This window comes from Hyperolius riggenbachi, chromosome 3, assembly GCF_040937935.1.
Source record: "Hyperolius riggenbachi isolate aHypRig1 chromosome 3, aHypRig1.pri, whole genome shotgun sequence".
Lineage (NCBI taxonomy): Eukaryota > Metazoa > Chordata > Amphibia > Anura > Hyperoliidae > Hyperolius > Hyperolius riggenbachi.
Window position 1 is genome coordinate 315,452,261 of NC_090648.1, and position 21,936 is coordinate 315,474,196.

Consider the following 21,936-nt stretch of genomic DNA (forward strand, 5'->3'; position numbering starts at 1 on the left):
AATCTTGCAAATGGAAATTGATTTGTTCCCTGAGAGCTGATCACGTGATGCTGCTAGGTTAAGGCTGCTGCACAGTGCTCTGCAGAGATCCTCTGCAACATATTCCATCTTTCTGTCATTCCCACTGGCTCTGTGATATTTGCTGTGCCTCTCGCAAGAGGCTTACAGATAAAAGCAATCACAAACCAGTTTATAGATTTCATTTCACTGTGAACCTGGTGAGGCGAGGAAGCTGCATGAAGAATTCAGGACCTGAGATGAGAATAACATCATGAATCTCAATGTTGGCTATACATTATGGGATACATCCACTGGAAATATTTGGTTTGCTGATGGATGTATTAACCCTAGTTGTTGGCCGTTAACTGCATAATGTTATGGTATATTACCCATGAACATTTACTGGCCGGAAATACAGCAATCCCTACTTGGCACTACTTGAAATTTCTGGCAGACCTAGGTTAGTTTTTCAATCCATTTTCTCCCAAGGCTAACTACCACTCGGGATGTGTATATTTGCTCTGCTCTCCCTCCACCCTAGGAATTAATTCATACCAAGCTAATCCAATGGAGTCAGTTCATGAAAGAAGAAAGTCACAATATACTTGCATATCCCTCTGCCATACTGTGTACATAGATACCTTTTTTCACTATTTTTAGGTGCATAAAGAACAAAAATTAACTTTATAGGTGTTTAAAGACTAAAGGTGCGTACACACATCAGACCATAGTCTTTGGAAAATGAAAGATCACAGACCAATTTTACCCCCTTCCATGTAGTATGAGAGCCATACCTACACAGTCTTTTCTATGGAGCTGAACTCCCCATCAGACAGAAATCTTTGCAAGATGCTGCACACAAAGATGCTGTAGACATTCAAAAGATCAATATCTGCAAAAGATCTGTTCCTGCCAAAGATCCGTTCCTGCAAATTGCATTCATTGTCTATGAGATCTGCAGATCATCATACACACCTTGTTTAACAGACATTCATCTGCAGATCAGATCCACCAGGATGGATTTTCAGATCTGCAGATGATTGTCTGATATGCAGATGAATGTCAGTTAAACAAGGTGTGTATGATGATCTGCAGATCTCATAGACTATGAATGCAATTTGCAGGAACGGATCTTTGGCAGGAACAGATCTTTTGCAGATACTGATTTTTTTTTGTGTCTGTACAGCATCTGTGTGTGCAGCATCTTGCAAAGAATTTTTTCTGATGGGGAGTTTAGCTCCATAGAAAAGACTGTGTAGAGTATGGCTCTCATACTACATGAAGGGTGGTATGATTGGTCTGTGATCTTTCATTTTCCAAAGGCTATAGTCTGATGTGTGTATGAGCCTTAAGTTGCACTGTGTAATTAAATAGCAAAATCCATACATTTATAATTTAATATACTGTAATTTCATGGTGAACAAGACTAATGCTACATACACACTTGAGATAAAAGTCTTTAGAAAAGGCAAGATCCCAGACCAATCTTACCCCATTCCATGTAGTATGAGAGCCATATTCTGCACAGTCTATTCTATGGAGCTGAACTCCCCATCAGATAAAATCTTTGCAAGATGCTGGAAACAAAGACCGCTGTACACATGCAATAGATTAGTATCTGCAAAAGATCTGTTCCTGCCAAAGATCCGTTCCTGCAAAATGCATTCATAGTCTATGATATCTGCAGATCTCATACACACCTTGTTTAACAGACATTCATCTGCATATCTGACAATCATCTGCAGATCCAAAGATTCATCCAGCGGGAGGGTCTGACGGACCCGTCGTTCCTGCAAATAGAGCGTGTGTACTTATGCATTCCAAGGGTTAAAAATGGTCTGCTGGAGATCCTTCACTAAATGAGTTGAATGCTTACAGATTGACAATAAATGCAGAACACACGTCATACAGACTACTTGGGAACCAACATTGGTATTTAAATATTTGTTTCCCATTCTTCAGCATCCTTCTGAATACAGCTTTGTAGTTTGCTTGGTATTTGCCTGTCTAGATCCCAGGTATCTAGTCTATCTGCTGAGGTGTCCATTGAACTTTCAAGAAAATCTTCTGCAAATATTTGCAGTTATGCCACAGATGCTTATATAGACGCATCTTCCTGCAGGATAATGCTTTTCACAGGAAAAATATTTTAATTCTTGCCATTTGGTACAAGAATGTACGACTTTATACAAAGGACTCCGCAGGTAAATTGCATATTTATTTCAGGTCTGTAAGTGAAATAAAAAAAATATATACGCTAGTGCAGGAAATGTTGTGCATTATAATGAAACCTTAAAGCATAGAATCAAATAAAACTGATAAAAAATTGATGATTGCAAGGTCACTGACACAAATTCAAAAAAAAAGGGTTGGCTTCACAAGTAGGGTGAAGATGAGTAATAAAGACAGCTGATGGCTAACTGGATCAGCTGTAAGACATTGATTTGTTTACTCAAAGCTCTGTCCCCTGGGTGTGGCTAATAGCACATTATTCTTTTTTAATATTATTCATGCTCATTGGGCCATTTTGAATTGTCACCTACTGACAAAATTAGAGGTAATAAATTCTTCAGTAATCCAACCTTTGGTCTGTTCTTCAACAGCCATGTATTGCTTCAAGCAACTGGGTGAGTATCTTTAAAAGATACCCGAACTGAAATGTGACATAATGAGATAGACATGTGTATGTACAGTGCCTAGCACACAAATAACTATGCTGTGTTCCTTTTTTTCTTTCTCTGCCTGGAAGAGTTAAATATAAGGTATGCAAGTGGCTGACTCAGTCCTGACTCAGACAGGAAGTGACTACAGTGTGACCCTCACTGATAAGAAATTCTAACTATAAAACACTTTCCTAGCAGAAAATGGCTTCTGAGAGCAAGAAAGAGGTAAAAAGGGGGAATTTCTTATCAGTGAGGGTCACACTGTAGTCACTTCCTGTCTGAGTCAGGACTGAGTCAGCCACTTGCATACCTTATATTTAACTCTTTCAGGCAGAGAAAGAAAAAAAGGAACACAGCATAGTTATTTGTGTGCTAGGCACTGTACATACACATGTCTATCTCATTATGTCACATTTCAGTTCGGGTATCCTTTAACAAGAGTACAGATTACTAATTAAATTCCTTATACTGTCGTCATGAAATGTGTTAAGGGGAACCGTGAAAGAAAGGCAACTTGAAGGTTTTGGAATGCGTCTTACAATGTACTTATCTGAACATCTGTTGGCAGGTCTTAAACAAATAGCTTAGGCGTTTGATTCAATATAAACATCTAATTCAAAGAAAGTCTATTTAATCTGTAAAAACTAGAGCAATCCTGATAATTGATCAAAATAATGATTGTTTTCATTAAGAATGCCCTTTCCTGATCGAGTGATGTTGAGGGGATGGGGACACAAGCCATGCATCAAGTAGTACAGCTCTAGTGTTAGTAGTGGCAAGATCCCTGAAAAGTGGTGAAACAAGTGAACAATCAGGAAGATATTGTTTACCTACTCTACCACTTCCATATATAATATGCATGTAGCATTAGCTGGTTAACAAGGGTGTTTACATGCTGTTACATGTGCCAAAGTGAGTGTCACCAAATACTAACTTTTGAGGGTATCCAAACGTTCTCACGTACCTCAATAACCATTTGATTTGTTTGTGTGTTTTAAAGTTCACCAAGAAGCAATTCTGCATTATCATTCACAGTTATGATGTTTATATTACACTTTTAAAAAGCATCCGATTGCTGCTTATTAAATGACAAAACTGGCTAAACATGCAGCTAAGCCAGGGTCGCTAATAACTTTTCAGATCAATTATTAACAGCTCATCACAACATTGGTTGGGATATCGGTTTATCAAATTATTTGGCTTATAAATTTAATAAGCCTTATAGTAAAGCCTTATCATAAGAGTCAGTAGTATATGTGAGAGTGAAAGCATATGGAAAGCACTGATGCCTTTATTTCATGTGTTTGTGAGGGATTTAAAGACATGACAATCCACCAAATGCTCTTGTCCCACCTCTCCATTATTTTTGAATAGGCTTAAAACCTGTATTGATATGTTTTATTACTTTTTATAACATGGCTGCCTTGTGGGTATGTTGATATTTTCTCAGCCACTAACCAGAACCAGTATGTAGATACATGCTTTGACTGAAGTCTACCTTCTCTGGTTCCATATTTTTCTTTTTGCTAACATGTCAGAAGATTCTATTGATGCAAAAAGCTCAGCATTGCAGCCAAGTAATTTTTGAAGTGTAATCTAGACTGCAGCCTTTATCACTGCATGCTTCCTATCGGCATGAATGTTCAGCTGTGCCAAGTGTTCTGGTTATGGTTGCACTTGCAGGCAGTAAATCCTGAGTGTTTGGATTGTGTTGCTTTATAACTCTATGGGCACAATGTGATATCAGATTGCTGCTTGGTGGACATACTAGTGGTCTTACATTTAGAAAAATATATTTATTTCAACTGATGGGTAATTAGGTTACTTCAGAATGTACATACCAAATCTGGGCAATAGAAACTGCATATGACAAACTATTTTTAAGGAAAACTGTATGTTGTAGTGATCAGTAGTGTGAGATACAGACTTCTAAACTTTTGCAGTAAAATATGAGCTTGTTCAGCAAAGGCACACAGGTAAAAAAACAAAGGTAAAAAAATAAATAAATAAATAAAAATAAAAATTAGAGGACTTATAGGGACCAATTTTTGAAAAAAAAAAAAAGGAATTTACATATATATGTGGAGCCCTAATTCATTTTAGGCAATTCTTTATCTTTGGATGTCACAACTCCTTTAAACTTGGTTCCTTTAAAGAGAACCTGAACTGAAAATAAAAAGTCAAAATAACCATACATAGGTCATACCTACCTCCTGTGTAGTCTACTCGTCAATCTCTTTCTGCTCTCCCGCATCCTGTTTGTCCACTGTGATCAATAGAATTCTCTGTCCTCCATTTTGAAAATGGCCATTACCCCATAACAGCTTCCTGGTCAGCACACTGTTAAACTATAATATCGCGAAATTGAACCATTGGGAAACATGGACATTACCTTGCACATTCAGTTGTAACTGACAGCTGCTGATGTATGACTGACAGCAACTGGTAGATTTCAGTTCTGACAATATCTTGTCAGAATTGGAAGGCATCCCTAAGAAAAAAAATGGTGAGCTAATGAGAGGAACTGATGGTGAAGTATGTAATATTAATTTGCAGCTGCATCATGTGTTTTTTTTAAACAATTTTACTCGCTTCAGGTTCCCTTTAAGGTTGATTGCTGTCTTGCCACATAAAAAGCAAATGTTTGTATTATCTTTAAAAAAAAAAATCTTTACTGCAATTGTATGTTTAAGGAAATGATTGTCCTAATAAGTATAAGCATGTAAATGTTTTGTGTTTTGCTGTGCTGTGTTCTCTTTCCAATCTGTGTTGCCAAGGTGACAGTCATATTGCATACCTCTTCTCCTCTGACACCTGGACTTCATACATTTGCTTGGCTTTCTGAGATATCACTTTGCATGTAGACTGTAAACTTGCATTATCCTTAAGGTGGCCACACACCATACAATTTTTTAAATATCTGTTCAATTTAAGAATTGCAATAAATGTTTCTGACTGATTGTAACATTTCAAAAATGACCAATGTACCACACACCTATGTTCAATTTTTCCCCAATTATGATAAAAATATTTGGATTCTCTGACAAAATTGCTAGGGTGTGTATATTAATAAATTGGCAATCTAACACACACCATACAATCTTTAGAAAGATTGAAGAAAAATATCTGGCATTCCAGATCTATAAAAATTGAAGAAAACGGGAAATTCGATCAGATTTTTCAGTCGAATGAAAAAAAAGCTTTCGAATGTTTTCAGGAGATCCGATCGTTTTTATCGAATTACCTTAAAAACGGATCATTTTTTTTGTATTGTGTGTGGCCACCTTTAAGGTGGCCACACACCATACAATTTTTTAAATATCTGTTCAATTTAAGAATTGCAATCAATTTTTCTGACTGATTGTAACATTTCAAAAATCTGACCAATGTACCACACACCTATGTTCAATTTTCCCCCCAATTATGATAAAAATGATTGGAAACTCTGCCAAAATTGCTAGGGTGTGTATATTAATAAATTGACAATTCAACACACACCATACAATCTTTAGAAAGATTGAAGAAAAATATCTGGCATTCCGGATCGATTAAAATCGAAGAAAACGGGAAATCCGATCGGATTTTTCAGTCGAATGAAAAAAAAGCTTTCGATTTGTTCGGGAGATCCGATCGTTTTTATCGAATTGCTGTAAAATTGGATCATTTTATTGTATCGTGTGTGGCTACCTTAAGAAAGACTGCAAAGACTCATTTACATTCCTCAATAAATAATATTTCATATACAAGATTTCCTGATCTGGGAAGAGATTTGTTTTGAGGGGTTTTCTGATGCAAAATATGCAGACAGCTAAGCAAAAATAGCCACCATTGTGCCAAATCATTTAGGCCAGATTCACACCTATTGGTAGTGGTGGGATGCACCACAGAAACCAGCCTTCACATGACCCTGCACCAACATATGCAGCATCAGGGTCATAAATATAGTGCCCCACTCGCCTAGCGACGTACTCCTTGCTGGGCAGGAAGTACGTCACTTTGATTCCCGTTGGTCCGCGCATGTTCGCCGCAGCACACTGCTCTCCCATTGTTACACTTCAAAGGAAAAGGATCAGCACCATAGTCTTATGTTCTTGCATTTGAAATTGACAAATACAGCATCAGCAAGCTCACTGACAAGTGAGAACATTTGCTTCCTTATATAGCCCAGTACATCCTGAATCATCTAAAACACAAGCACCTGATGGGGAACTGCTGCTAATACATGCTGATAGGTTAGCCACATCTGAAGGACACTTCCTTCCCCCTAGAGCGTCAGCCGGCTACGTATGCCTGCATCATCAAAACCACTGGTAAGGAACACAGCACTGCCCACCAGGCCTCTGAACCGGCAGATCTGATGGGGATCTGTTTGCGTGTTCGAGAGAGAGGAGACCACAGCAATCTGCAGCTTCGCCCCCTCGTGAAAGCTCCCAAACTAGGTCTGTAAGTAACTTACCCCCAGCCTTCTTGACCATAGTATCCAGGAAACTAATTTGTTCCATGGAACTATGTAATGTAAATCTAATATCTTTACACTGGTTCTGTGATAAAGGTCTCTAGGGTTGAATGTGGCCCCGCCCGGCAAAATACATCATCAATATGATACCAATATCGTGCATACGTTTGAAATGATTAATTTGTGTAAATATAAATCTCCTTGTATACAGCCATCTAAATATTTGCATAAAACAGGTCCACATTCAACCCCATTGCCGTCCCACTCATTTGCATAAAGAGCTGATCTTCAAATCAGAAATAATTACACCTGAGTACAATCTCCAACAGGGCACATATGAACTTAATCTGGACATCTGAAAGGTGAGAGGCAGTTTACACTTGCTGCGTCACCTATTGACATGCAGTGCTGCATAATCCATGCGGTAGGCACGAATCATGCGGCAACGCACAGCAGACTTTGCATCAGAAATGTGGTGACTTTGATACTTCTGGTGCACTGCATCGCATTGCATGAAGTGTGAAAGTCGCCATAGACTTGCATGGCCCATGCGGGCGGGGAAGCGTAATGTAGGGTGACGCAGCAGGCAAGTGTAAAAGGGGCCTCAAAATGTGACATGTATTTGGAAACTAGGTAAGCTTTTATCACACAATCATTCGTTTTACACCACCTCCCCCTTAATTTTTAAAATAAATTTGACAAAAATCTTGTATAATTGCACTTATTCCCTGATCCTTAATCCTAAATGCAGTCTTCTCTATCACTTCACCAACACTAACATTCTCTCCACCTCCTGTGCAGTAGAGATGGTCAATAAGATGCTAAAAAGATGCTAACAATTCTGCTTTGTATGCAAATTGTACGGAGCTTGGTATGAAGCCAATCACATGACAGGAAGTGCATCTGTTACAATTCCAAGCGACATAGAATTTGTTCATTTAGAATTTGATAATCATTTTATGGTTGGGTGCAGTTAATGCAAATTGCCTGGACAGATGATTAAGAAATAAGCACTTGCTTGATCCTGTTGTGCTCAAGAACGATAGTATTCCCGTGTATTGTGTGTAGTGAATTTAGGCATATAACACTACACAAGTCATGCAGAAACGGTTTGGAAGCATTTCTTGCATAATGGGACTTGTGCCTGGAAAGCTCTGTTTTCCCAGTGGGATCTAGGGCAGAGGGAAAAAAGGTTTTCATTGTATAAATCATGCGTTTCTGTTTGTGGTTTGGAAAAACCCACAGGGCTTTATTTAGCAGAAATATGATTTTTGCTAATAGGCTTTCAAGAAAAACTATTCTATAGCCTGAGGATATATTTTAACCACTTGAGGACTGCAGTGGAAAACCCCCCTAAAGACCAGAGCAATTTTAACGAAATGGGCCACTGCAGCTTTAAGGCATAGCTGCAGGCCTGTACAACTCAGCACACAAGTGATTTCCCCCCCCCCCTTTTCTCCCCACCAACAGAGCTCTCTGTTGGTGGGGTCTGATCGCCCCCCTTGTGTTTATTTATGTTTTAATAAATATTTAGGTACTTATCCGTTAGCCGGGCGCATCCGGCAGGTGGCGACAAAACTCCACCAGAGTTGCATCTTTCCCTACTATCCATGTCGGCCTGGAGGGGGAATAGTAATTAGCGCCACCTGCCGGATGCGCCCGGCTAACGGATAAGTACCAATATTTATATTGCGTCTTTTTTATTTTATTTTTTACTAACTCTTCTTTTTTTTTTTTTTCCCTAACCAAACCCCTCCCCCCAGCCGGCCAATCACGCGATCGGCTGTCATAGGCTTCTGCCTATGAGAGCCAATCGCTCTCTTGTCCCCAGTCGCTCTCTTGTGACACAGCTGTCCCCAGTACAGCGCTGCTGATGATCGCAGCACTGTACAAGTAAATAGATGGCGATCCTGCCGTCTAACAGTCTCCCGAGCAGCAATAGCCGCTTGGAGACTGAAGAGGGGGCGGAGCTCCGCCCTCCGAGCATGAGATGTGCGCACGATCTCATGCAAATTGAGCCCCAGGACTTGACGCCAATTGGTGTTAGGCTGCCGCCGCAACCACGCCAATTGGCGTGGGGCGGTCGCTAAATAGTTACGTTTATTTTATTCTTCACCTAAAATATATTTCTGGGTAAAAACTGTAATCTTCTTGTGGGCAGTACTGTTGCACATAATGTAAAATATACATGGACTAATCTTTAGAAGTCCACAGAGTTTTACTTAAAAAAAAAAAAAAAAAAAAAAAAAAATGAAAAACAGACAGAGTATTTTTTAGCGATATTATTTTATTTATTTAAGTATTTATATAGTGCCGACATATTATGCAGCACTGTACAGAGTATATTGTCTTGTCATGAACTGTCCCTCAGAGAGGCTCACAATCTTGTCTCTACCATAGTCCTATATATATATATATATATATATATATATATATATATATATATATATATATATATATATATATATATATATCTCGTGTAGTGCATGTATCATAGTCTAGGGCCAATTTAGGAGGATGCCAATTAACTTATCAGTAGTGTTTTTGGGATGTGGGCGGAAACAGGAGTGCCCAGAGGAAACCCACGCAGACACGGGTAGAACATACAAACTCCTTGCTGATGTTGACCTGGCTGGTTTACATGGGTAAACATGCATTGTTAGAAGATAGATTTTTGGTTTTCAGATTTGTAATGTACATGGAACTTTATAGGGTAGTTTGTATGTTACTTTGATAAGTTACCCTTTCTGATCGATAATTATTGAGATAAGACATCAGACAACAGTACTAGATCTTCAGTGAGCCCTCAGACATAAGATGTGCAGATATGCATTACACTTGTCGCTATGGGGATTGGGACTTGACACCTAATGCTGGGTACACACTATGAGATTTTCTGGCCGATTTACTGTCAGATCATTTCCAACATGTCTGATTTGCTTTCCGATCGATTTCCAAGCATTTTCTGATCGAATTCCACTTGTAATAGGAAATTGATCGGAAAATGCTCGGAAATCGATCAGAAAGCAAATCGGACATGTTGGAAATAATCGATCTGACAGTAAATCGGCCAGAAAATCTCAGTGTGTACCCAGCATTGGGTAATAATTTTTGCTACAAGCTCATACAGACACACCCCTCAGCCACAGCCAAGTGATGTGTACTGTTGCTAAGGGAAGGGGAGGAGGGGCAATGGCACAACGGAGTGGAATACCATGGGTGGGGTAAGGAGGAGAATAATATGTTCCATTGTTGCTGTTATTTTACAGACTAGGGAAAACCTGTACACGCTTGACTTTCAGTTCAGCCTACAAGTACAAAGCTTTAGATTTTTGCACACCTGAGAGCATGCTGTATCATTAATATTGAGACATGATAATAAAACTGCATGCATCAAAGTTTCTGCTAGGACTACAGTAAAAGTGGGTCCCATGTTTGGTTTACTGACAGTCTGACAATATAAATAAGTGGGAGCAACAAGGAGAATCTGTCAGCAGCCTTGAACTGACACCTCATTAGACAGCCTCTGTATTTTTCTAGTCTGACTTTGGGGTGAAGATTATGGTGGTCATACATATTACAATAAAAACGTTCGATTATTCCGTTTATTCAATCTAAATGATCGAATCTAATGAAAGTTGAAAATATTTATTCTTTCCGATCAAGAAATTTAAACGATTATCCTGTTTTTTTTCGAGAAAAATCAGATCGGACATGCTGGAAAAATCTTTATATTCGATCTAAATTATCTAATCGAAAAAAATGAAAAATTGTACCATGTATGGCCACCTTTACAGAGATAATTCATTTTAAACTCCAGGGACAAGTTAGATTTTGCTACTTGGGCCTGGATGAATATTCTACTACAGTGCATTGTCATGTCACTACATATACCCTATGTTGACCAGGGCACAATGTCACAGCACACAAAAATGCATGCAGCAGTGTGATACTACATTGCACTTCTCCACAGTGATGTGAACATTAGGCCTACTGCTATGCTAGAGAAATGTTCTCTTGGCCTGTGTTCACAGGTGTAAAATGATTAAGATTGAATATTTGATGTGAAAAAAGACCAAGTGAAAATTTCTGCTAGTAGCATCAGACCTATAGGCATAAATAAGAGTGTATGATGTTTTTGCAAACTGCTCAACGTTCGTGGTTTGTTGTGATGGGCAGCAAAGCACGTAGTGGAGCAGGTCCTAACACTTGCTTCAAAGTGGAGATTCACAATACTGTTATGTGTATCTCTTTTCCCTAAGAAAAAAATCAATCCTCAACAAATAATCTCTATACTTATCAAGTATTTTATCAAGCTGTATTAATCTACCTGTGAATGCGCCATGCTAAACTGCGATAGCTGCTTCGCATTGTTATTAGCTGCTGCTGAGATGGGAGTGATGGAGCAATTTCTTCTACTAGCTAGCAAGGTAGAAGAAGTGGTATACGGAAAAAATATGCAACACTCATCTGTTGAGTTTTATAAAATTATGTTGAAATAAAAAATATAGATAAAGCATATATACAGGAATATGCATCTCTCCGGTTGTCCATCATCCAATATATATTTTCAAAGTTCCTTATAGTGAAACAAGTCCATATTAATATAGCAATTCTTCTTCTGTAGATTTTAACTTCCATCGATAATTGTTATCTCGAGATTGTACAGTGTATGGTACACACAAATATAGCTTTATCCTTAAAGGGACTCCGAGCAGTGCAGAAACTATGGAAAGATGCATATAATTTTAAAGCTCTTTCTCCTCTTTCCAATGATATATAAACCGCCGCCCTACGCCTTTTAGTTTTCGCTGTTTTTGCGATTGAAATTGCCGCGGCCGCGATTTCGATCGCGAAAATAGAGAAAACTAAAAGGCATAGGGCGACGATTTAGGTGTCGTCAGAAAGAGGAGAAAGAGAGCTTTAAAATTATATCAATTTTTCCAGTTATGTTGTATTACACAGGACGACACTTTCCTGAAGTCAGCAGCTCCATTCAACAGAATGGAGCTGCTGACTTTAGGAAAAAGTCACCCTGTGTAATACAATGTAACTATGGAAAGATGGATATCATTTTTAAACTCTCTTTCTCCTCTTTCTGACAACACCTAAATCGTCGCCCTACGCCTTTTAGTTTTCTCTATTTTCGCGATCGAAATCGCAGCTGCTGCAATTTCAATTGCGAAAATAGCGAAAACTAAAAGGCGTAGGGCGGTGGTTTATATATCATTGGAAAGAGGAGAAAGAGAGCTTTAAATGATATGCATCTTTCCATAGTTTTTGCACTGCTCGGAGTCCCTTTAAAAAATGATATATAGAGTTCTATTCTTGTATAAAGAACTTTAAAGAGAATCTGTATTGTTAAAATCACACAAAAGTAAACATACCAGTGCGTTAGGGGACATCTCCTATTCCCCTCTGTCACAATTTCGCTGTTCCCCGCCGCATTAAAAGTGGTTAAAAACAGTTTTAAAAAGTTTGTTTATAAACAAACAAAATGGCCACCAAAACAGGAAGTAGGTTGGTGTACAGTATGTCCACACATAGAAAATACATCCATACACAAGCAGGCTGTATACAGCCTTCCTTTTGAATCTCAAGAGATCATTTGTGTGTTTCTTTCCCCTTGCATCTCTCATGCACTGAAGTTTCAGGCTGCTCTTTTCTTCCTGCAGACAGCTTTGCCCTTGTCTGTAATTCCTCACTATGTGAAAGCCCAGCCAGCTCAGAGGACGATTTATCCAGCTTGTAAAAGATAAGAGAGAAAAGAGAAGCTGCTCTAATCTAAATAACACACAGGCAGTGTGCATAGAGAGGCCTGGAAGGGGGAGTTCATAGCAGAACCACAACACTGAAGAACTTGGCAGCCTTCCAGACACAGGCTGACAAGTCTGACAAGAGAGAGATAAGTTGATTTATTACAGACTGTGATAGTACAAAGTGCTGCAGTAAGCCAGAACACATTAGAATAGCTTTTGGAACTTGTAGGATGATAAAAAACAGGATGCAATTTTTGTTACGGAGTCTCTTTAAGTAGATATATCTTAAAGCTAGGTAGCTGTCCCTAAGCTTGCAATTGCATTTAAATAGTAATTCTTACTGATTGTTTATGAAGTATAGCATAAAAAGTTATCTAAAAAACTGCTTAAGTTTGAAATAAGTCTTTAAAGAGACTCTGTAACAATTTTTTCAGCCTTAGTTCTTCTATCCTATAAGTTCCTATGCCTGTTCTAATCTGCTCTGGCTTACTGCAGTCTTTCCTAACTGCACTGTCTCTGTAATAAATCAATGTATCTTTCCTCTGTCCTGTTTGTCGGGCTAAAGCTTGATTGTGTGGAATGTGCAGGGCTGCTTGTGATTGGTAGAAGCGATACACACCCTCTGCAGGCCCCCTGCATACTCTGAATGACTCATACACTATGCTTAGCTGAGCCTATTAGAAGCTGGTTAGTTTGTTTGTAAACACTGCCTAAAACTGTTAATTACAAGCCAGGATTGCAGCAGAGAGTGGCAGAAACAGCACAGAGGGGCCCAGGAGAAAATAATGAATAGAATGGTATGCTTTTTATTGTAAGAATATTAGAGTACAGATTCTCTTTAACATTTTATATAAGCTATTGTCAATAAATTCACCAAAAATAATGCATATTACCTCTCTTGTGTGCTAGAATCACAGTGGAAGGTAGGGAGTCTCTAGGCCTCAGTCGATCTCAGTAGAGTTTCAGGCTCAATGATAAAATATGCTAGCTTGCCAGGGCTTTTTATTGTAAAGTTTTTTTAGGATGGCGTCGGTGAGGGGATATTACATTAACGCACAAATTCAAACTTATTTTCAACTTGTACATTCTGACATTTTGTGACATTTTGAACTATCGGGTTATCTGATCAGGTGCGTACATATATTATGCTACTTGGCTTATTAATGTAAGTAATCCACTTTTTTTCTAATCAAAATTACATCAATAACATTTTAATTAGATCATTTGACACAAGTAATGATCCAGGTGCTGTCTTTATAACATCTTTTCTGAATCTAATGGATGCCAAGATATATGCATATGTTCTTAACTGAATCTAGGAACTTGGCATGTTCTTTGGTACATTATTAACGGGAATTTCTGAACGCCCCCTGTGGTCACAGGTTGTACTGTCTTGATCACATGGCTTATTGTTTTGGTTTGGTATTCATAACAAACCGCCATCTGCTTTAATACATGCTAAAATATAAAGAAAGCAAACTTATTTACCTTATTATATAAGTTTATCATTGATCAACTCATTAATTAATAGCTCTATGATCACTATACATGCTCTCTATACAGGATTAATATATCAGCGTATAGCAGGCTTAGCTTCTGTGGTATATATCTCTGATGGGCAAGCCTTGCTAAGCAGGCATTACAGCCATATTTGAGTAAAGTCAGAACATTTCTCCAGTGTTATCTTAATAAAAACATAACCTTGTACAGGGAACAAACAGCTTACTGAAGAAAATGACATTGTGTTACTCTAACCAACAATCTAACTGATTAAAGAAGAACTCTGCTTATTATCACAAAATCATGAAATTCACTCAAATAATCTGCAAAACATTTTAAAACATAATCAGCTTAAAGCAAGATGGGGATTATTTCTCTGCATGAATATGATTTTCTGACAGTAAACATCCCCAGGGAAGTTCAGGATTCCACCTCACTGTTTAATCAATGGGTCAGTTCAGTAAACGCTTGCAGTGAAGTTAAACTGGAGAAACTTTAGGGGAGCAAAAGGATGGATGGATTTCTACTTCCTGCTTTGTGAAGACCTCTCAACCTAGCATAAACTGAAAGGTCAGAATTATGGGGAGTCTTACCACAAGCTGTATCCAGTTGGCAAAGTTTATAGACCTAGGCGCTTTGGGCACACACTGAACACCATATAACATAAAGGGCAGGTTCACACTGGGGGCAACCATCAAAGCGCTAGTGCAGTGTCACCCCATTAAGGGTGTTCCACAACAGTGTTTCTAGTTAAAAAAAAATAAAACAATCTTGCTATATGGACCTTTTTTCAGAGTGATTCAGATAAAAGGAATGTGCAAAAATTTAAAAATCGCTCTAAAAATCACATTGCAAAAAATTGCAATCGCTAAACTATTTTCTAATGCATCTTGTAGTGTGAGCAAAGCCTTAGATACCATTTGACTTGTTAAGCGTTCACATACGTTAAGTGTCATTGTATCAAAGGGGAGAAGCTCTTTAAAGTTTACCTAAACCTTAATATTAACATAACAAATCACTGTGGGGTTAGTGGTAACTAGTTCAAGTTTGTCCTGCTTTGCTGTGGTTAGTGAGATGTGCAGCTTCCTAATCCTAGGCACTGTCATGGGAGCGAGGACCAGTCATGTTCTGTGTAAGAACTTTAATGCTGGGTACACACCATACAATTTTCTGTTCGAGTTTACATCCGATCCATTTTCCGAATCGATTTCTATTCAATTCTATGAGAAATTGACCAGAAAAACGATCAAAAATAAGATCGAACGTGATGGAAATTATCTATTGAACAGAAAATTGTATGGTGTGTACCTAGCATAAGAAGCATTATGATAAGATATTGATGGAAGAAATACTTATGTGACAGTACACTTCGCACATGTTAACCAACAAACCAAAACTTAATCAAAAAACAAATTACCACATTTTTAACTCTAATACCTCTCTAAAGAGCGGTTTTATCAACATTTGACGCAAACCCTCCCCCAAGGCAGGCCCCCCCCCAAAAAAAAAACCCTCCAAAAAAATTCTAAAAGAAATTGGGCTTTATTTGGATTTAATGACTACAGATGACTATATTCCTGTGTCCATTTACTTCCACTGTATCTGGTCTGTGAATGTCCATTGCCTTGTCCTCCTACATCCATGAGAGATCTTGTGCCAAAGTCTAAGGGTACCATTAAATTGCACAGCACTGGTTAGAATGAAAGAAGTTCATATCTGCTTGTTGTATAGATGTCAAACTCTGTAATCTCTGCAATATTTATCTAAATTGTCAAAAAGAAAAGCTTGAAACACTGGAGGATATTACTTAATCTAATTACATGCTGCTCCTTGCAAAACATAATTGCTATAGCATGTGTTAGTTTGAGTCATAAATTTAACTTTCCTGCTGTCCATTGTGCTAAAGTAAGTAATGCCATTGCTAACTTCATTATTTTTGCATCTGTATAAATTACCATTGTACATTTGATACAGATGTTCACCAAAATATTGCATATGATTGTAAACACATGAATCACAAAGTCACTGAAGGAGAAAAGTACAGCGCAGCTGGATCAGAACCAGATTCTACTGAAGCAGTCAGTGCTTAGTAAATATTATCCACTCTGTTCATTATGTTATTGCAGAGGGAACAAAAAGGCAACTTGTTTTAACCAGTTCCAGATCCTTGCTATGCCTGTCTCTGCCCCTAACTGATCAAGGGCATAGATATGTGTCTCTGTTTTTGCTCAGACCACGCCCCCAATCACCCCCCCCCCCCCCCCCAACGGATCGTTGTCCCCTGGTCCTTGAGCGGTAAATCAGAACATATGTTCCCAAAGCTGATCAAAGTGCCTGTAGTGAATGATCACTGGCATCTGCAAGATGTCTGTAGTTATTCGCAAAATGAAAGTAAAAATACACACACAGGGCTTGTTCACACTATAAGAGCGTTTTCAGTGCTAGTGATTTGAAAAGCTCTTGCTAATGCAGTGCTATGGGGCATCTTTACAAAATCACATCGCTCCAGTGAGACAGAGTAACCATGCAGCTCAGGGTGACCCAAACTACTAGGAATGTATAAAAAAGCAAAGCTTGGTGTAATTGCCTTCTTAAAACAGAAGGAAATTTGCAATAATTCAGTTATAAATGAACATTTGTGGTTACCCACAATGCACTACCACTAAATATGCAAATTATCCCTTTACGCCCTTGTTAAGCCAAGCAAGCATCCAGAACCGCTGGTTTATAGCAAGCCTCCAGTGAGAACACACACATAGGATAACATTAGCAACAGCTTTAAAAATCACAAAGCGCGTAGAAAAGCTCTTGTAGTGTGAACAAACGCACATACACATTACTGAACATTACTTTGAGTCCGCCAGGAGAAAAGCGCGATATAAGTGTTCTGTGTTTGTTTGTTTGTTTGAACAGTACACAGGATACTGTGGGGACATCTAGTGGACAAAAAGTAAAAAGACATGTAAAACACATTAAAAAATAAACCCCCCATTAGTTATTAAGCCTCATCTACACGCGTAGATGAGGCTCCGATCCGGTGGCTCGATTAGCCGCTGGATCACCTCTTCCGCGTCGCCGCGCGTGCGCCGGATTCGATTCCCCGCTCGCCATTGTTCCCTCGTGGGGAACAAGCAGGGAATCGGCGGTAGCAAGATCCGACCTGTCGGATCTCATCAATCGATTGATAAGCCACATCGCTGCCTCATCTACCCGTGTAGATGAGGCTTAAGCCCCTTCTAACCCCTTCTACAGTACCCTCCTCCCCATAGTTACTCAAATAGAGCACTTGTAAAAAAAAAAAAAAAAATACATAAATACATTAGGGACAATCCTTCAAGTGGGATAAACCTTGTAAAAATGTATTGAGATTTATACTTAATGGTTACTTAAAATGTAAAGCAAATTGCTGTAATAAGCTATAAGGTGTGTGTGTGTGTGTGTGTGTGTGTGTGTGTGTGTGTGTGTGTGTGTGTGTGTGTGTGTGTGTGTGTGTGTGTGTGTGTGTGTGTGTGTGTGTGTGTGTGTGTGTGTGTGTGTGGACCTATCTATGTATCTATCTATGTATATCAGGGCCGGCTTTAGGGGGGGGCGAGAGGGGGCAGAGCCCCCTCAAACAGACTCACTGCCCCCTCAAATCAGAGCCGCTCTCGCTATGCCGCTGGCTGCTTCCTGGTCCGTGGTGTGGAGCGCAGAGCGGTCATGTGATCAGTCACATGACCGCTTCTCCCTCGGACGGCTCTCCGAGACGAGTCTCTGGCTCTCTGCTGTGACGCAGGCAGTGGCGACCGTAAGAGCCACCCCGCATAGAGGAGGAGTCGATTCTCTCCAGGCCCGCCATCAGGGGGGGACATCCCCGCCGCGGCCCTGGCAGGTGTCGCCCGGCCGCCGCTCAACCCCCCCTGGCCGGTCGGGTCGCCGCTGATCTTGAGGTCTGACGCTGCTGGCAAGGTAGGGGAAGCAGCGGCGGCGGCTGGGGGGGGGGGCCTCCCTGTCACTCACTCACTAGCTAAAGGGGCTCCCTGTCACTCACTCACTAGCTAAAGGGGCTCCCTGTCACTCACTCACTAGCTAAAGGGCCTCCCTGTCACTCACTCACTAGCTAAAGGGGCTCCCTGTCACTCACTCACTAGCTAAAGGGGCTCCCTGTCACTCACTCACTAGCTAAAGGGGCTCCCTGTCACTCACTAGCTAAAGGGGCTCCCTGTCACTCACTCACTAGCTATAGGGGCTCCCTGTCACTCACTCACTAGCTAAAGGGGCTCCCTGTCACTCACTCCCTAAAGGGCCTCCCTGTCACTCACTCACTAGCTAAAGGGGCTCCCTGTCACTCACTCACTCCCTAAAGGGCCTCCCTGTCACTCACTAGCTAAAGGGCCTCCCTGTCACTCACTAGCTAAAGGGCCTCCCTGTCACTCACTAGCTAAAGGGCCTCCCTGTCACTCACTCACTCCCTAAAGGGGCTCCCTGTCACTCACTCACTCCCTAAAGGGACTCCCTGTCACTCACTCACTACCTAAAGGGGCTCCCTGTCACTCACTCACTACCTAAAAGGGCTCCATGTCACTCACTACCTAACCTGGGGGTCCCTGTCAGAATCCAGGTGAGAGGTGTCTACCATAATAAGGGGTCATTCTGCCTATTTATGTGAAATGCTGTCTATTTATGTGCCTCATGACTGCTGAATTTGTCTTGTTGGGGGCCTCATGATTTGTTGGAGGCCTCATGGTTTGTTGGGGGCCTCATGATTGCTGAATTTGTCTTGTTGGGGGCCTCATGATTGCTGAATTTGTCTTGTTGGGGGCCTCATGATTGCTGAATTTGTCTTGTTGGGGGCCTCATGGTTTGTTGGGGGCCTCATGATTGCTGAATTTGTCTTGTTGGGGGTCACATGATTGCTAACTGCGAGACTATGGGAAAAGCTGAATCATTACCATATGAGACAATAGCATTAAACCTACTTTTTTAGCTTTTTTAAACAGAAAATAAAACTGGGAGGTTCTAAAAAAATGATGGAGCACTTCCTCCTTCCGGCTTGAAGGAGGAAGTGCTCGATATCGAGGCTTGCAACGCGTCCATTCGGACACTTGCACCTCGTTGAAATGCTGGGCGGAGAGCGGCGTTCTGGGTAATTAACCCCACTGCATCTAGCCGCTCAGCTGTGGCAATTAGAGCTAACTTGAATTACGAGTATCCACCGTGGTTATTCGTGATTAATTTGTTAGCATTTGAAGAAAATTATTTCTGTGTTACACCTGAGAACATTTTTTTGATAATCTGCAGTGCGCAGAACTGTATTTGTGGTAGAAAAAAACACGCAATATCAGCATATTAGCATTTGACGAAAAATATTTCTGTGTTACACCTGAGAACATTTTTTTCGATAATCTGCAGTGCGCAGAGCTGTATTTGTGCTAAAAAGAGCAGAGCTCAAACTTCCCTGGCAGACCTTTAAAGGACTTCCGAGGCCAAAAAGAAGAAAATGACACTATACCTTTTTATTATCAGAATCCATGGAGGACGTCCAGCGCGTCCTCCGCACCGAAAAGGGCTGCAATGACGGCGGAACGGTGCGGAGGACGCGCTGGACGTCCTCCGTGGATTCAGATATTAAAAAGGTATAGTGTCATTTTCTTGTTTTTGGCCTCGGAAGTCCTTTAACACCACTGTAAGGTCATGACATGTTTATTTGGCCCCACCCATGACCACGCCCACAGTCTGCTGCATGACCACGCCCATTTTTTGGCGCGCCGCGCTACGCGCGGCGCTGGGTTTTTGTATGCCCCCTGCACATTTCTGTCTGCCCCCTCATATGTGCCTGTCTAGAACCGGCCCTGATGTGTATATATATATATATATATATATATATATATATATATATATATATGGCCTCTCGGGTATGGTAGATTAGGCATCATGTCATTGCCTCCAGCTTTTGTCTTACAGCTTGCTCTCTGCTATTCTGTAGCAACCAAAGGTTTGTGGTGCAAGAAGATAGTGTAGCCTTGTTGAGGAGTGGGGGAAATGCGACTGAAAACATCTGATCAAAGCTCAGCAGCTTTGAGCTTTTATTTTTGTTAGTATGCTACAGGTGTGCTTTAAGTCTTGATTATTCTAATGGACAAGCAGAGAAAAGCGGCCCTTGTCATGTACATTATTATTTGCCTTGACTACCCACAAAAAAGTGTGGAAGTTAAACATTTGAAGAGAAATACATTTTTTGCTAAAGGAACTGCTTTTTTCCCCCCTCTCATTAATTGATACATTTCTCATATCTGTCTTGGAGAATAAAAGCTGTTCCCATTAAGAAGACATGTTTTCTGAACCCCGCGTAATAACATCTTACTGCCCATTTAAAATGTAAAGCCATTGATGCAAGCATACTTTTAATAATTCATTTTTTCTTTCTCTACCGTTATGGCTGGTCATGCATGTATAATGCGCTGGCTTTTGATTGAATTACCCCAACTGTTTCCAAGCGGGTTCTGTCCACAGCTATTCATTTAGTCCTTTGTGATTATCGCACTACTCTCCATCACATATGGCTATAGAGACCTGAAGTTTGCCGCAATTCCGCCGTAATCATTTTATGCACACACAGCTTCCTTTGAAACCGTTCTTAAAATTATATTCAGCTATCGACATGCATGTAACGCTGATTTCTTTGAAGTGTGAACTGGTGTGACTATTCCTGGAAATCTTGAGTGGAGGAATTAGTTCTTGCGCTGTTATTTTCTCTTGCAGTCACTCTGTGCCCCTGTGTGTTTTCCCCTCTATACAGTACTGCTTGTCCGATATTTGTTATTTCTCATTTCAGAATTTTAGACCATTATTTTTAGGTATAGCTTATCCTAACATCACAAATGTCCCCACAGACAACTACCGCTCCCTTGGAAAGTGCTCAGAGACAGTTTTGTAGGTTTTGTTGCTGAAAATGTAGAAATGTAAAAGTTAATAGTGAGTGGGCCTCTTTTATTCCCTTTGCTTACTGGCCTGTGGGATTAAAATGCCATAAAGCCAATGCAGAAGTATCTGCTGTGCTGAACTTGCACAGAAAATCCACATTGCATTGCTTGAACGAAGAGGTCTGCAAAAATTATCACATTATTATCACATGATGGCTCATGCTGTATTGAAGTCTCAGCAATTTGTAGCCATGTGGTGTATGCTAGATATTCGTATCTCATACAAGTTTCCAGTAGAATTTTAGTTTGTACTGTACAAAGACAAAAAGACAATGTTTATTCCATTTTACGGTTTTCCCTTGAAGTGGAGTAATAATTTGGTAAGAGAAAATGGAGGTCTTTACCTTTTTTATAAGGGCCCGTTTCCACTAGCTGAATGATTTCTGCATCCGGCTCTTTGTATCAAAGACAGCCACAGGTGTCTTCTGGTTGTCTTTCCTGGAAGTACGGATGCACCTTTCATTCACTGCTGAGGAATCAGATGCATGCTACAGAAATTTTCAGCATGCAATCTATAATTTCCCACGCAGCGCATCGTAACTCTCCGCAATGGCTCAACCGCATTCAATGGAAATGTCTCCATTGACATGCATTGG

The 21,936-nt window shown here is 40.1% G+C and overlaps 1 protein-coding gene and 1 long non-coding RNA gene across 10 annotated transcripts in view; one reads left to right on the top strand and one right to left on the bottom strand.

The window, feature by feature from the left end:
* Positions 1-21,936, top strand: part of GRIP1 (glutamate receptor interacting protein 1) — a 799,607-nt gene that overhangs the window by 397,339 nt on the left and 380,332 nt on the right. The gene's annotated exons all lie outside the window — the stretch shown is intronic.
* LOC137563794 (uncharacterized) overlaps positions 15,973-21,936 on the bottom strand; it is a 44,284-nt gene continuing 38,320 nt past the window's right edge. The window contains exon 3 of the long non-coding RNA XR_011030442.1: positions 15,973-16,041. This is a non-coding gene — a long non-coding RNA (uncharacterized lncRNA). The remainder of the gene's footprint in view (positions 16,042-21,936) is intronic.